Source organism: Chaetodon auriga, chromosome 2 (assembly GCF_051107435.1).
Source record: "Chaetodon auriga isolate fChaAug3 chromosome 2, fChaAug3.hap1, whole genome shotgun sequence".
NCBI classification, from domain to species: Eukaryota; Metazoa; Chordata; class Actinopteri; order Chaetodontiformes; family Chaetodontidae; genus Chaetodon; species Chaetodon auriga.
The window spans coordinates 18,850,784-18,864,439 of NC_135075.1; the positions used below are offsets into that span (position 1 = coordinate 18,850,784).

Below are 13,656 nucleotides of genomic sequence, written 5' to 3' on the forward strand. Positions count from 1 at the left end.
ATAAACAGGCCGAAGTATGTTGAGAGGCTCTCAGTGAATCTCTGGCTGGAGTCTTTCACTGTGGTTGCCTTTGAAGGTGCCTTTGATGCTTTCTCTAAAGTTTGTCAAGTACAATCAATGTTCTTGGCAGTGTTAGTATATTTAATACTATTGTCATGATAATTTTTGGAGGCACTCCAGTAAGCCCAATAATAAGGACTTTCAAATGACACCGCCACCACTGAGGTTGCTGCTTTGAAATTGCCCCTGGTGTTACACTAGATTATACTGAGGTACCCACCTAAAGGGTATCATACAAACTAAGGACTCCAAGTAACAGTGATACTAATCATCGATTTAGCTGTGGATTCAATTTTCTGTTTGCATTTTCGATTAATCATTTGGTCAAAAAAAAAAAAAAAAAAAAAATTAAATCTCAGAAAACTGAGAATTTGCAGGAGCCCAAAGAACACATATTATTTTGAATAAAACCCCCCAAACTTTTAGTTTATTATAATATTAGATAAGGAAAAGCGACAAATTCTCACCTTTTGGACATTTTGGAACCATCAACGATAGACTTTCTGCGGTGCGACTCATTAATTAATCGGCTAGTCTTTGCAGCTCTAATCGAGGCAGGTAGCATCGCTTTTAATCCACTCCTGCTGGCTTTTTCTGTATCAGTAAACCTACAATAAGCAGGGAGAGGTTGTCCTCCGTGTGTCTAATATTGCTGGAATCTTCTACATAATGAAGTAAGAAAACAGGCTGTTACATGAACTTCGCTATTTTCCTGATCTTTTTGATCTTAATGAATGTAAATCCCTACCTTCCACTGTCTGTTCCTCTTTTATTAGATGAACAGATAAAATAGCGTGTGACTGAGCATGTTGAGCTCTATACCACAGCGAGGAAACGATTAAAAATTTATTAGAGTTGAGTGACACAGAAACCTACAAGGGCGTGCCTGCCAAACACGCTCTCATTCTTTTGCTGTCAGCACTTTTCCGCTCTTCATATACAAACTGTGCAAAGCGGCAGAGGGTCTAAAAACCCAACCCAAGACTGGCAAGAGAATGAGGCCAATATAACAAATTTATATGACAAATACATTGAATTTTACTGTTATTTTGAAGGTTACGCAACAATTATATGTACACACGAGGACATGGCAGCATTTCACTCAATTTAAGTGGGTAAAACAGAGCTCCGTAATCTTCTGTTACCTAAATATCTTAAAGAGGCTAAAGGGTTAACACATCTCAGCTGCAGCATAACAAAAGATGAAATCTCTATGGGAGGTATCAGTGCCAGAGTCAGCAGAGCAGCCCAGTCCTCTGCAATGATAACCCCATTCTGGAAAACCTATAAGGCTGAGCATCCAGCTTCAGATGGACCAGACAGCTCCAGCTCAGGCTCTTAAAACTGGGAAAGAAATCTTCCAGGAGAACATAACTGAGCCTCTCAGGAGTGTCTTCATCACTGAAATCTCCATGAAGAATCTCATTGGCCTCAAACTCCACTTTTTTTTCCATGGCTTAACTATGCTGTTACCCCCACTTAAGTCTGATGTGCAAACAAAATAAAGCCACCACCTGACTGACTGTAAGGCTGTTTCTGGACAAAAAGAGAGCCTGGGTCTGTCGTCGCACAAAACAGCTTACTGTTCGTTACTCTGTGGTGTGCAGGGCGCTTTGAGAGGGTGACGCATACCCAAACAACACCAAGCCATTGAATCACCAGTGTTTACGCAGCCACATAATTCTGCACCATCTGTAGGACTCAGGTCTGATCTTCTGCATAGCATAACAAGCTGATGGCAATGCAACAACAAAGGGGACACACACTCACTGTGCTACCGTCCTCTGAAACACTTGTAGAATACAGCGAGCTCATTAAATCAAAACAAAGATCTCTTGCCCAGAATATATCTTTATTCACAGCAGCGATAACAGCTTCACGGTGACATCCTCCCCTTTGCCCTCGAACTCTGAACCAGCCGTCACCTCCTTCACCTTACAAGGCAGATGCAGGATGAAAAAGAAGGCAATGAACTTCTGACCTGTCATTCAGACTGCGGAGGAAGCTTTGCAGCTCGGGGGCAACCAGAGTCCACCATCCACCCTGTCTCTCCTCCCTTCAATGTCTCTCCCTACCATCCCATAAACCCCCACTAAAAACCTCCTGCTCCCCCTTTTATGGCTGCCAGATGGTGGGGAGGCCTCCTTGCCTCTGGACTTGCCTCTCCAGTCTAGTAAAACCAGTTGACCTCAGCAACATAAAAACTGCTATTTATGAAAAGCCTTGGAACAAAACACACAAACATCCTGCCACTGAAACAATCAAATGCCATCTCATCTCCCAAAGACCCCTTTTACAAGACGAGAGCGGGACAGGAGAGACACCAATAGATGTGTACCCCTGCTCTGGGGTGGTGGTGAGGTCCAGATGTAGCGACTACACCCAGGTACTTTTTTTTTTTTTTTTTTTTCTGTGTGAAGGGGTTTTATTTGCGTGCCTTGGGTGTGAGCACAGGACTTTGGCAGCGTCTAAATTTCTCCCTGAGAAACGGAGAAGCAAAACAAACAGAGCAGTCTGCATTCAGGTCGAAGCTGAACCGCAGAACCACAGTCTGGCCTGCGGTTCACAACATACTGTTCCAGCACTGACTTCACCTAAAACAAACACTCTCAAGACACGTCCACCTCAGCCAGAGGGAGAGGAATCTGAGAAAAAGTTCAGATTTGAACTCCATTAACAAATCCTTTCTCTCAAACAACTTCTTCCACCACTTCTCTGACCGATGTTTTCACCAAGTGCCGGGCAAACTCAAGTCTTTTCACTCACTTGTCACTTGTGTAGGAGTTGTGCCCTTTGACGGCATGCTCGGACTGAGTCCAAGGTTTGTGAGTGTGCAGAACTGGGTGGGAAACAGGGTTAAAAGGCCAAAGATCGCCTTGTTATAAAAGAGTGGCCCAATCAATGGCTTCCTTTTACTGCAAATCAATTTAAGTGATTATCTGCTCTTCCAATAACAACTTTCTTCCCCCTCTGCTCACCTCGGACGTCCCTCCTTTTTTCTTCTTCCTTTATTTGTTCTACCGGTTGGAATCTACCATTTATGTCCTGCAATTCAACCTGACCTCCAGGCAACCCCTTGCATGGCTGCCTAAGCCATTAAGGTAGCTGTGACGGTGGGTTATTAGTGTGATAAAAGTTTACTGTCCCTCCAGCCACTCTGCACGGCTGCTGTTTAACGCCTCCGAGGAACAAGTCTATGGGACCTTTCACGCAGCAGATTGGCCGTGAGGGCATTTGGTCAGTAGGCCAGCGCACAAAACACACTTAAGAGTGAAACCTTTAAGTCAGACGGGCGACACGAGCAGCCAGGGGAATAAAGGACGACAAACAAAGTGTAAGAAGCACTGAGCAAACCAGCCTGCATCCAAGTCAGGATGATGAATCAAACTAGAGCATCCCCTGTGTGTCGGATTTGTGGAAATATGTAGACAAGAGGGCTTAGGGGGGTGGTGGTTGTCTGTGCTATGTTTTTTCCTGTGCGGCAGAAGTTGTGGGCAGCCGAGCTAACTGCAGCCTCAGCACTTCTCTCCATATTCTCCTGTTTCAAGCCAAGAGAGAGAACAAAGGCAGAGAGCTAAGCTGCTGCAGAGGTAATGAGGACAGAGGCATGCAGCACAGGAGTGTGTGCCCTCAATAACGAGTGCTGCTGCAGTCTATGATGGAGTCCTGTTGGACAGCAGGAATGAAAATCCATGCAGCTGCTGCTCGCAGCCACTCTGCCTGTAGTCTACCCACAGACAGTAACTGACTGACTGCAGCCCACCCCTTTTTACACTGCAGCTCTGTCTACCACAAAATGGAAACCACAGTGTGACTGGAATTTGCTTGGAGACACATTGAGATCCATGTAGTGAGACAGTAAAACTCCATTAAAGCTGTTTATTCCACTGAGATCCTTTAGCAATAAATTAAAGAGTGGCAAACTGTTTTAACTGTTGAAGTCATTGCAAACTGAACAGCAGTTTCATTACATTACAGAGGAAAAGACGTAGATGGCTTGGAAGATTTCAGCGCCGTGGAATAAAAACTGTTGCCATAAAAAGTAGTCAACGTGACTGTACAATTAATTCATACAAAGCGGATACTAATAATGCGCTGTCAAGAAATCATCGAAAACGTGTCAGATGGCAGAGCTGAGTTTTCACAAATGACACAAGCTCAGATTCCTGAGAATGACAAACACTGCGAGCTGTGGTGTGAAGTATTTGGAGAAGAATGGCGCAGCAGGGCACACGATTGAGGAAATCCACATTATTGCTGAAGGAGAATCCCAATTAAACTTGAGGACACACCCTTCATCCACAGCGTGTGCCTCTGTACCCGACTCTCCGGCTCACCAGTTGGAATCAATAATGTGATTAGGAGGGAAAAAGCGTGTGAAGAGAGGAATTTTACAGCAAAAATAAAACTTGGAACAGAAATAGAGAAACTCCAAAAGGAGAAACATGTCCATCAAGAGTTGGTACTCATTATACACTTAATATTCTTCTGTAAGCCCAAACAATGCTTGGTCGTTTCTTGCAGTTTCAAAGCGTCATGAATGACATGTTCAGCTCTGCTTTGCTGCTACGTTTCGTAACAGAAAACATCTAGAACCAAGTAGTACTGCCAAAACATGTAAACATCTTACATGCTCAAAAAAGTAACTAATTATAGTAGTAAGATATCTAACGGGTAAATATGTATATTCCAACATTATTTACCCCAAATGTCTTTAATTTGGAAGTCGGAGGCATTCCACAGAGAGGCTGTTTTGGCAGCTCTTGGCTGTAAAGCTGTGTCAGTGCTGGTCCATGCCAGCCCCACCCCATTAAGGCCGAACCCTGCACATCATGTGTTTCCACTTTACCGATAGGGTGGAAATGACCTCAACGCAGTAAAAGATGACAGGGGTGCTAGCGCTGTTCACCAGATGTGAGCAGAACGAGAGAGAGAGAAAGAGGAGGAGGAGGAGGAGGAGGAGGAGGAAGGGGAGAGAAAACCATTCGCCTGAAGAATTTACTGCAAACCCCTGAGGAACCCTGTGATTGAGGGTTCAAGTCGAGCTCCAGAGGTTCCTGGTGTATCTCAGCGGCACTCAGGGAGCACGTACCCTCCTGGCCTGGCCAGACGCACAACTGCACGCACGCACACGCAGGCGGCCATGCACGTACGCATGCACGTCCCAAAACTCTCATTCCACTGCACCTGCTTGCAACACAAAAGCCACTTCCTCCCACTGTGTCCGGCCAAGCCCCTTTATCCCATTTAGTACAGCCTGCACCACAACAAAGGCAGAGAAATTAGGGAGCTGCGTTGATGATAGGGCGACTAATCTCTTTGGAGGGACTCATTATATCAGCAGCCTGTACAGTTCGGCAGCTGAAAAGGGTGAATTAAAAATGGACATGCGGAGATGGGCGTCTTTGTGAAGATGAGTGCACCAACAATGCCCTGCTATTACCTCTGGAATAATTCATACATTCCATATGGGCCAGATGCCCCGACCAGACGATCAACTTTGCATTTGATTTAACACATTCAATTGATACAAGGTCACAAGTGAGTTGATTTTCTCCAAAATATTACTTGTTTCATGCTATGGTCATATTCTCTGGCTCCAAACAAATCATGTGATCTGCATATTTTTACGCTCTTAAGGGGCCTCACCAGATCATAAAAGGTCGCATGACCTTGCAGTAAAACACACACTCCTGTGCAGCAGATTAAGGCTGTTGGCGCCAAAAGGAGAGGTGATTACTTAGTTTTTGATGATAATCTGAAAAGCAGCTTGAAGTTTTTTAAGATGATGTGTGTACTCGCTCTTCTCTTGACACAGGCCATACACTGCTTAAGACACAAGGCCTATAATAGTACCCTCATTATAGGATAAAGGGTGGGCCTGCTCTATTTCAGGCCATGGCCATCTGTGTCTGCGTTCGTCGACGGGTTGGAAATAAAGCCAGACGCTTGTCAACGCCACAAGCACAAGGGAGGCAGGCGGCCCTGCTGGGCAGCCGGCACAGCGAGCACATTACGGGGCAACCCTGTAACTATTAGACACCTGCAAAAAGGGGGAGTAGGGGGGTGAGGGAAGAGGTGTCCGCAGCATGTGAGCAACTGTGGCCCATCTGTACGCCTGTCTTCATAAATGTAGACCCTGCTACACTGATGCAGAGAGAAAGAGCAGAAAGTGAGAGCGAGGTGGGGCAGGCGGCTAACACTTAGAGAAACGAAAGCAGGATGCATTTGCAGAGATAAAGTCCACTCTGCTTTTCAGTGAAGTAATAAACAAGACTAACAAGGTCAAAGAGGGAGAAAGGTCCACCTGACCAGATGATGCTGTGGCAAACAGTGACCATGACAGATCCTGGGGTGACTGTAATACTGAATAAATAACTTTCCCCCCCTCACTGCAATAGAGGACAGCTGTGCTGAATTCATTTGATACGGGTGCCTGCTGACAATGCTGCATTGCTCCGTCTCCGCAAGAAAGCATGTCGAGCTGGTTTGAAGAGCACACAGGGGCTTGCAGCTTTTCACCGACGCTGAATGATTGTTCTGCCATACAACCCAAAAGCTCTGACCCCGGCCAAAACAAAGCTAAGAGAAATAAAACGCGTTTGGAGGGTCGCCTCGGAGCTCTACAGTACGTGCAGGCGAGGACGAAGAGAGAAGACACAGTGCTCCTAGATCAGATTTTGAGATGCAATGTCCTGGCGGCGCAGCAGATACATGAGATGATAGGAGTCGGTAATGGCACACAGCAAAAGAGGAGCGAGCCGAAAATGTGGATCCCACTCATTTGTTCATTTTGCGGGCTCTTGAAATGAGCCTGGAGAAGGAGATGGTTACGAGGTCATCCTGACAAAGAAGCAGCTCCTCTCCATATCTATCTATCTATCTATCTATCTATCTATCTATCTATCTATCTATCAAATAACCGCAGATAGATGGTGTGTTTTCATGTCTTCAAAACGAGACAAGCAGCCCTCACACCCCTGGAACAGTACAGTGATACATGTGCGGCGTATGTAGGCCAGTCTGAATACAGACTGATACAGCATGTGCTCACTACAGTGGAGGTGGAGATCTAAGTATAATGCAGTGTGAGGGGGAGTGCAGTAGGAGATCTCAGTGGAGGAGAGCCTGCGTCTGTGTGTCTGTGTGTGTGTGTGTGTGTGTGTCTGTGTGTGTGTGTGTCCTACAGGGTCGAGGAGGTGTCAAATGGAGGAGGTGAGTGATGGTGGCGGGGCAGAGGAGGTGTCAGACAAGGAGGTCTCAGTGATGGAGAGGGGAGCTTTATACAGTGCTGACCTGTGGGAGAAGTGCGTGTGATGCAGAGTGGAGGAGGAGGAGTTGGAGAAAGGAAAGCGGCAGCAGGAGGAGGAGGAGGAGAGACTCATCGAGTCACAGCGTGGAGGTCACACTGAAAGAGGATGGGCAGTTGAATGGAGGAGGGTGAGGTCTCTGTACTGTAAAAGGTCTATGCACTGTGAGGTCTGTGTGTACATATGTGTGTGTGTGTGTGTGTGTGTGTGTGCGTGTGTGTCTGCGTGTGTGTGTTCTGGCGCGCTTCTTTGAGCCCACCAGCCAGAGAGCACGAAGTTCTTATTTAGCTCAGGAAGAGCAGCTCTGCTTAGCAACCACAGCCGCCCTCCAATCACAAGCGTACGGAGCAGACTCCAACTGAGGACGAGTGTGTGGAGTCTGACAGGAGCCTCTAAATGTTGAGGTACACGCCTTCCCACGCGCACAAACACACACAAAACGGGTCTTTAATGCAAACTATTTCAACAGAATCGAGCTTTTATGTCACCAGCAGACGAAGACAAAAAAGTACGTTCTCTGCGTCTCCTCCGCTTCGCCGTCTCCTGAACCCAGCAGAGAATTCAAAGTTAATCTAAACCGTCCTAATCCAAAATATTAATTATGCATATCCCAAAGAGCAAGGCAGTCGTGTAAATCCCTAAAACATTCATTCTCCTTTTCCCGCAGCCACACACAGCACTGTGCAGCAACTTGGCACCGCACCAGTTGCAAGTGAACCGATAGCGGCCCCGATTGTGATCTGCTAGCCATCAAAACAGGAGGCACGAACAAGATTTGGACCAAATGCTGTCTGAACACTGAGCAGTCTGTTTGGTTTAGCTGCGTGAGCTAATCCTTATGATAGCTTTGGAGGTGGTCGGTGGGCGGATTGTAGGCGAGAGCAGCATGCCGATTTGTCATATGGCTCCAGCAGGGCCTTCTTCTGCTCTGGCTGGAGCTCCATTAGCACATCTCCAATGTGGTCTAACAGTTATGCAGCTTAGAGCTGCCGGTCATTAAGTACAGACAGAGAGAATTTTTAAGGGGATAAATATTGCAATCCTGCTCGTGTCTCTGGCCTCTGAAGTCTCAACAGACAAGCACTTGAATTGGTATGTGCATCTGCACTGTTGGTTTCTCTGTGTAACATACAGTGCTCTCTGCAGTATATCTAATTCATGCTCTAATTACAAAATTCCAGAGGGACTGGTTATAAACTGTGAGGATGCTTCGAGTGGGCCAAGAGAGGGAGGAGAGAGTCCATGGCTGACATTCAGTCTGTCTGAGTCTATCTATGTTTCTGAAGATGCTGTCCAGAGAAGACGACGGTTTTGATGTGCACTGTGGTCTCTGCATTCCAGGGGTTATGTAGGATTATCAGAGTTTAACCCCCCCCACACACACACATGCACCACCACCACCACCCCCACCGCTGACTGCAGCAGCTTAGTAGCTCAGCCAGCAGCAGATGCAGACTCCAGGATTTCCTGTCTCTGCACCAGATGGGCCTGACTCTTAATCACAGAGCTGGAAATCAGGAGGTGATCGAGGAGGAATTGATGATGATTGTGGAATAACACTAACCCAATACGGGCATCTGTTCTGCCACTAACGGACCGACTGACTGACTGGCTTGTTGACTGCAGTCACAGCCAGTGCTCATCTCCTCCCTCGTCTCATCATCACTGATCAACACTAATCATCCTCCTCCCTCACTCCATGAGTTATACAAGAAGTCTTTCACACATTAGCACTGTGCTGTGTCATCGAGGTTTAGAGAGGAATGGAGCAAAACACGGTCCCCGTGAGATGATCAGAAATAGAGCCAGGCAATACACTATATTGGCAAAACACTGATACTGCAAAACATGACACTAGTATTGTCTGATATTCCAGGAATTCTTTGTCTCTCCATTTAAATGGTTGCACGGGTCGTAACATCTTCCCTCTTGAAGTGCCTCTAAAAATCCATTTTTATGGAAAGACTTTCTTTCAGTCCAGTTCTAACTTGCTGACAGACGTGCATGTGCATAGACACAGTATGTACGTGTGTGAATTTACCTTTGTGTTTGTGTAGGCATATACTGTATTTGCACAGTATACTGGTGGTGCATACTTTTCAAACTTTGCTCTTGTCACTGCTATTTGACTTTGTAACCACTGATTTTCATAAATGCTATATAAAGAAACTGACATAAATTACGAGTTGACTCTACATCATTATTTACTTTTCTCACAAACGTAGTGTGTAAATATCTTAAAGACGCAACAGTCATCCCAAAGACAGAGCGGTGGACTGTAACCAAGTACACTTCCTAAAGTAATGTAATTGTGCACAGTTCTGAGGTACTTTACTTGAGTATTTCCATTATACTCAAAAGGAAATAATGTACTTTTGCTTTTACATTGTAGTACTTTTACTTCTTGCACCGCTGCAAATGGTAATCACATTATCTTTATGGAGGAAATCAGTGGAGGAATGTAACTAAGTACATTTATTCAAGTACTGTGCTTAAGTAAACATTTGAAGTACTTGTGCTTTACTTGAGTATTTCCACTCTATGCACCCTGATACTTGTACTCCACTGCATCTCAGAAGCAAATATTGTACTTTTTAATCCACTACATTACGCTGCAGCTTTAGTTACTAGTTACTTTCCAGATTACTATTTTCATATCCTTGAAGTGAAAATCACACATTGATCTTGTATCTATGTTTTACAAAGCATCGTAACTTTTTTGGAATCAGGGTTGTACTACTCTGGTTTTGTGAGTTTTACTTAAGTAAAGGATCTGAATACTTCGTCCGACACTGGAAGAATTAGGTCAAACGTATTGTGATATGCTGATTTTGCCAATGATGGCCAGTTTTTCTTAAATGTTTCAAAAAAAAAAAAAAAGGTAACGTGGTTAAAGTTTTGATAGAGCATGATTTCACATGCCATTAAAATCACATTTGAAATAATCAATTTGACTGAACAAACATTTCAATAACTAATTTTGTTAGATTTTAATTAGAACTTGCCCAGAATCATTATTTAGAACAACAGATGTTTGTGGGAGGATAAGATCATATAATTACAGAATGATTCTGCTGAAAGCCGATAAACACTAATATTGAACTATTGCCCAGCCTTATCTCTATCAGACATGCAGACACCACTACAGGCTCCAATCTGTCTTTGAGCACGTAGCCAAGAAACCGATGACAGGGCAAACTCATGAGCGTGGAGTTCCCACCCGGGGAGAGGCTGGAGGTTACAGACCTATCCACACAGCACCTACAGAAACAAGCCACTAACAAAGAGAAATGGCTGCACTTCACAGCCTCTGAAAGCCTGGCCCTCAAACAAAGGAGGCGGCAGGTCTTTAGCACACATCACCCATGACAGAACCCCAGCTGACACCCTTTTAACATGGGGTCACCCCTGGCAGAATGAAGGCCACAACCCCTGGGAGCTCCTTTGCCTTGACACGCCGTCCCTGCTTTGGCCAAAACACTCTGTCCAGCAGTCACTGCAAAGACGGGGTCTTCTTGGGGGGAGGCTGGTCAGTGGGGAGTTGGGGGTTGAAGGGGGTTTGGGAGTCAGGCCACCGCTCTCAAAAGACTGATGTTTCCAAAAGAAGGTTAAGTGAGAGACGGCAAATTAAACACAAGCAGAAACTACCAGAAAGAGGAATATGGTGCAGCAGGAGTGAGATTAAAAAAATATGCTGAATCTGAAGCGAACGTGACCGTCTCAACGTGTATCTGGATGATGTGGGTGGGTCGGGTATTAGCTGACTGGGTCATCGCTGGGCAGACAGGCCCATCAGGGACCAAAGAGATGCACCATGTCAGCTTTCAGGGCTTCCCAGAGGTCAGCAGACAGATGGGAATGGAAATGAGCCGGCAGAGAGCTCATTTTAATCTGGCCCGGCACAGCTGATCCAGTCATTACACTCGCCTGTTTACATGCAAACACACTCGAATACATAAAGACGCCCACATGCAAGTGCAGACAAACAGCTACCTGATAAAGAAAGGGGTATTTTCCATTCCTTCATTGACTTTTAATAACAGCTGATAACTGAAAACACACAAGCTTTTGCCGTTCGACGCACACTTGATTGGTTTGCCCCAGGTTTGAGGCTAATTTCACCGAGTGAGGAGAACAATGGGATGAGAAATGGCATACATTGGCCTCAGTTGAATGGCTTTAATATCCATTCCATTATGTAGGGTCTACACGGTTCTCCAGAACCCCCGTTTACTCTCCACTCAGTCAGATGATTGATTGCGGTGCCCTTTTTTTAATGCTCAATGTATTTGACTTTGAAAGCGGAAAAAAAACAAGTTTTTGCAATTCCAATCCTCTTTCTTGAAGATTTTCATGCTAATCAGGAAAGTTAACATTTGAATTATTACACGCAAGGTTCAACACAATGAAACAAGTCATTTCCATTGGACTCAAAATTCAAGTTACCATGAAATTTATATTTTTTGCCATTGTGTCAGCAAAATAATCATGCAGGATATGAAATAAAGTGCAACGTAAGCAGCACAAAATGGTGATGTTTCATTGGAAGCTGCAGCTGAGAGTAATGTTTGTTATCTGTCCGCTGTATATCCCTCCATCCTTTATCAGACAGCCATCTGGCCAGTGGACTGGACACAAGGCCATGTGATTGGATGGTGTGAAAAGATTGGGGGGAGGCTGGGTCAGTGTCTTTGGGGAAAAGGTCAGGGGTTATGGCCCTTTGACAACACATGTCAAGGCCTGGCTCACACACACCCTGCATCTTCTGAATGAGAGTCTGCAGCCTCGTCTCTGCAATCTGCCCTCATCTGCACATTAGGCAAAGGGCTAAATGACCAAATGCTGGATTTGATGCAAAACAGACACAATGGTTCACTGGTCTCATTCCCTCCTCTGATCCGGCTTCTGCTTTTTGAGGCTGCAGATGATGTTTCGCTTTCTGCATTCACAGCCTATCAGGAAAAATCTGGAATAACTCGAAATCACACTTCCCTCAGGCAAACTGCACTTCAAAACTGTTCTTTAAAAGAAAAAAAAAAAAAAAACATGCTACATCAGCAATTATCTCCACGGCAGTGTCTTCCAGCACGGCTGTATCTGCACCAGCCACCACGTACAGGAGATGAGGTGGGAGTCTAGACAGATGATACAGGCAGAGGAGGTAACCTTCCAGGCTCTCTCTTATTAATAAAGCGCTCTGACATCAGAGGGAGGCTGAGGCAGACCGATAACATTGAGTTTTTGTTTCATGGGTAAGCCGAGCCAAGCGCGGTCTGCGAGCCCCCGTCCGGCCTTTCAGCAGCTTGGCCTGTCAGGCTGATGTATGGGAGAGCGCTGGTGTGCAGCTCCCCGAGGACCAGGCCTGTCTGCTAACTGGGACACGACTGACAGTGAACCACAGCAAACACGCACTGCCCCCTCTGCCACGCTGCCTCCATGATGCTCTGCCCCTGAGTATATCACACTCGCTGAAAGGCTGTCAGCTCAGGACTCACCGTTTTTGAGGAAATATATAACTCACAGGTGATACGTCAAGACCTGCTGACAATTAGCCACAGGTGCAAGGCGCTTTCTTTTTTTTTTGTGCAGACACTTCTTGACTTGACAAAGAATTTGTCAGAAGCCTGTGTCCAATTTGTGTGAAAACATGACATAAATCAGCTGTGGATTCACCTTGGAGTGATTATTTCTAACCTGAGAGCCAAAACTAAAAAAGATGTAATCCTCATAATCTCATCTTTTCCATCGCTGATAACCTTCCTCCTGTCGCTATTTCAGGCGTGTTTCTATAAGCCAAAGACGTTCTCCCTGAGTTTTTTTTTTTTTTTTTTTTTTTGTAAAGAGAGTGCTGAGGTTTCCCTGTGAGACATCTCCTGGCTCCTGCTCGGGCTGGAGCAGCACCATGGTGATGCATACAGAGATGTCCACTCATTAGCAGAGTCCCACACAACAGCTGCTCTGTGACGAAGGCACAGCCACCTCGTCTCCTGGCCCTTTGTCCATACTAAACATCTCTGACCCACGCAAGGAGCCCGGACAGCGACGCACGCACACACACACACACACACACACACACACACACACACACACTCATATCTTATCCTATCCTGACCAGCCACAACCCCATCTCTCCCTCACACACATTTCCATATCCCAAACCTCATTAAACTCTTATCCCCTTCCCCACCTCGTGGCACCATAATAGGCTCCCCTGCCCCCCTCTCCCCTCTCACACTAATAAAATATATCATCGGGACTCCATTTATCATAATGCAGATGCCCTTGG

The 13,656-nt window shown here is 45.6% G+C and overlaps 1 protein-coding gene across 1 annotated transcript in view; it reads right to left on the reverse strand.

Moving 5' to 3' along the window:
* Positions 1 to 13,656, reverse strand: part of skib (v-ski avian sarcoma viral oncogene homolog b) — a 32,971-nt gene that overhangs the window by 17,652 nt on the left and 1,663 nt on the right. The gene's annotated exons all lie outside the window — the stretch shown is intronic.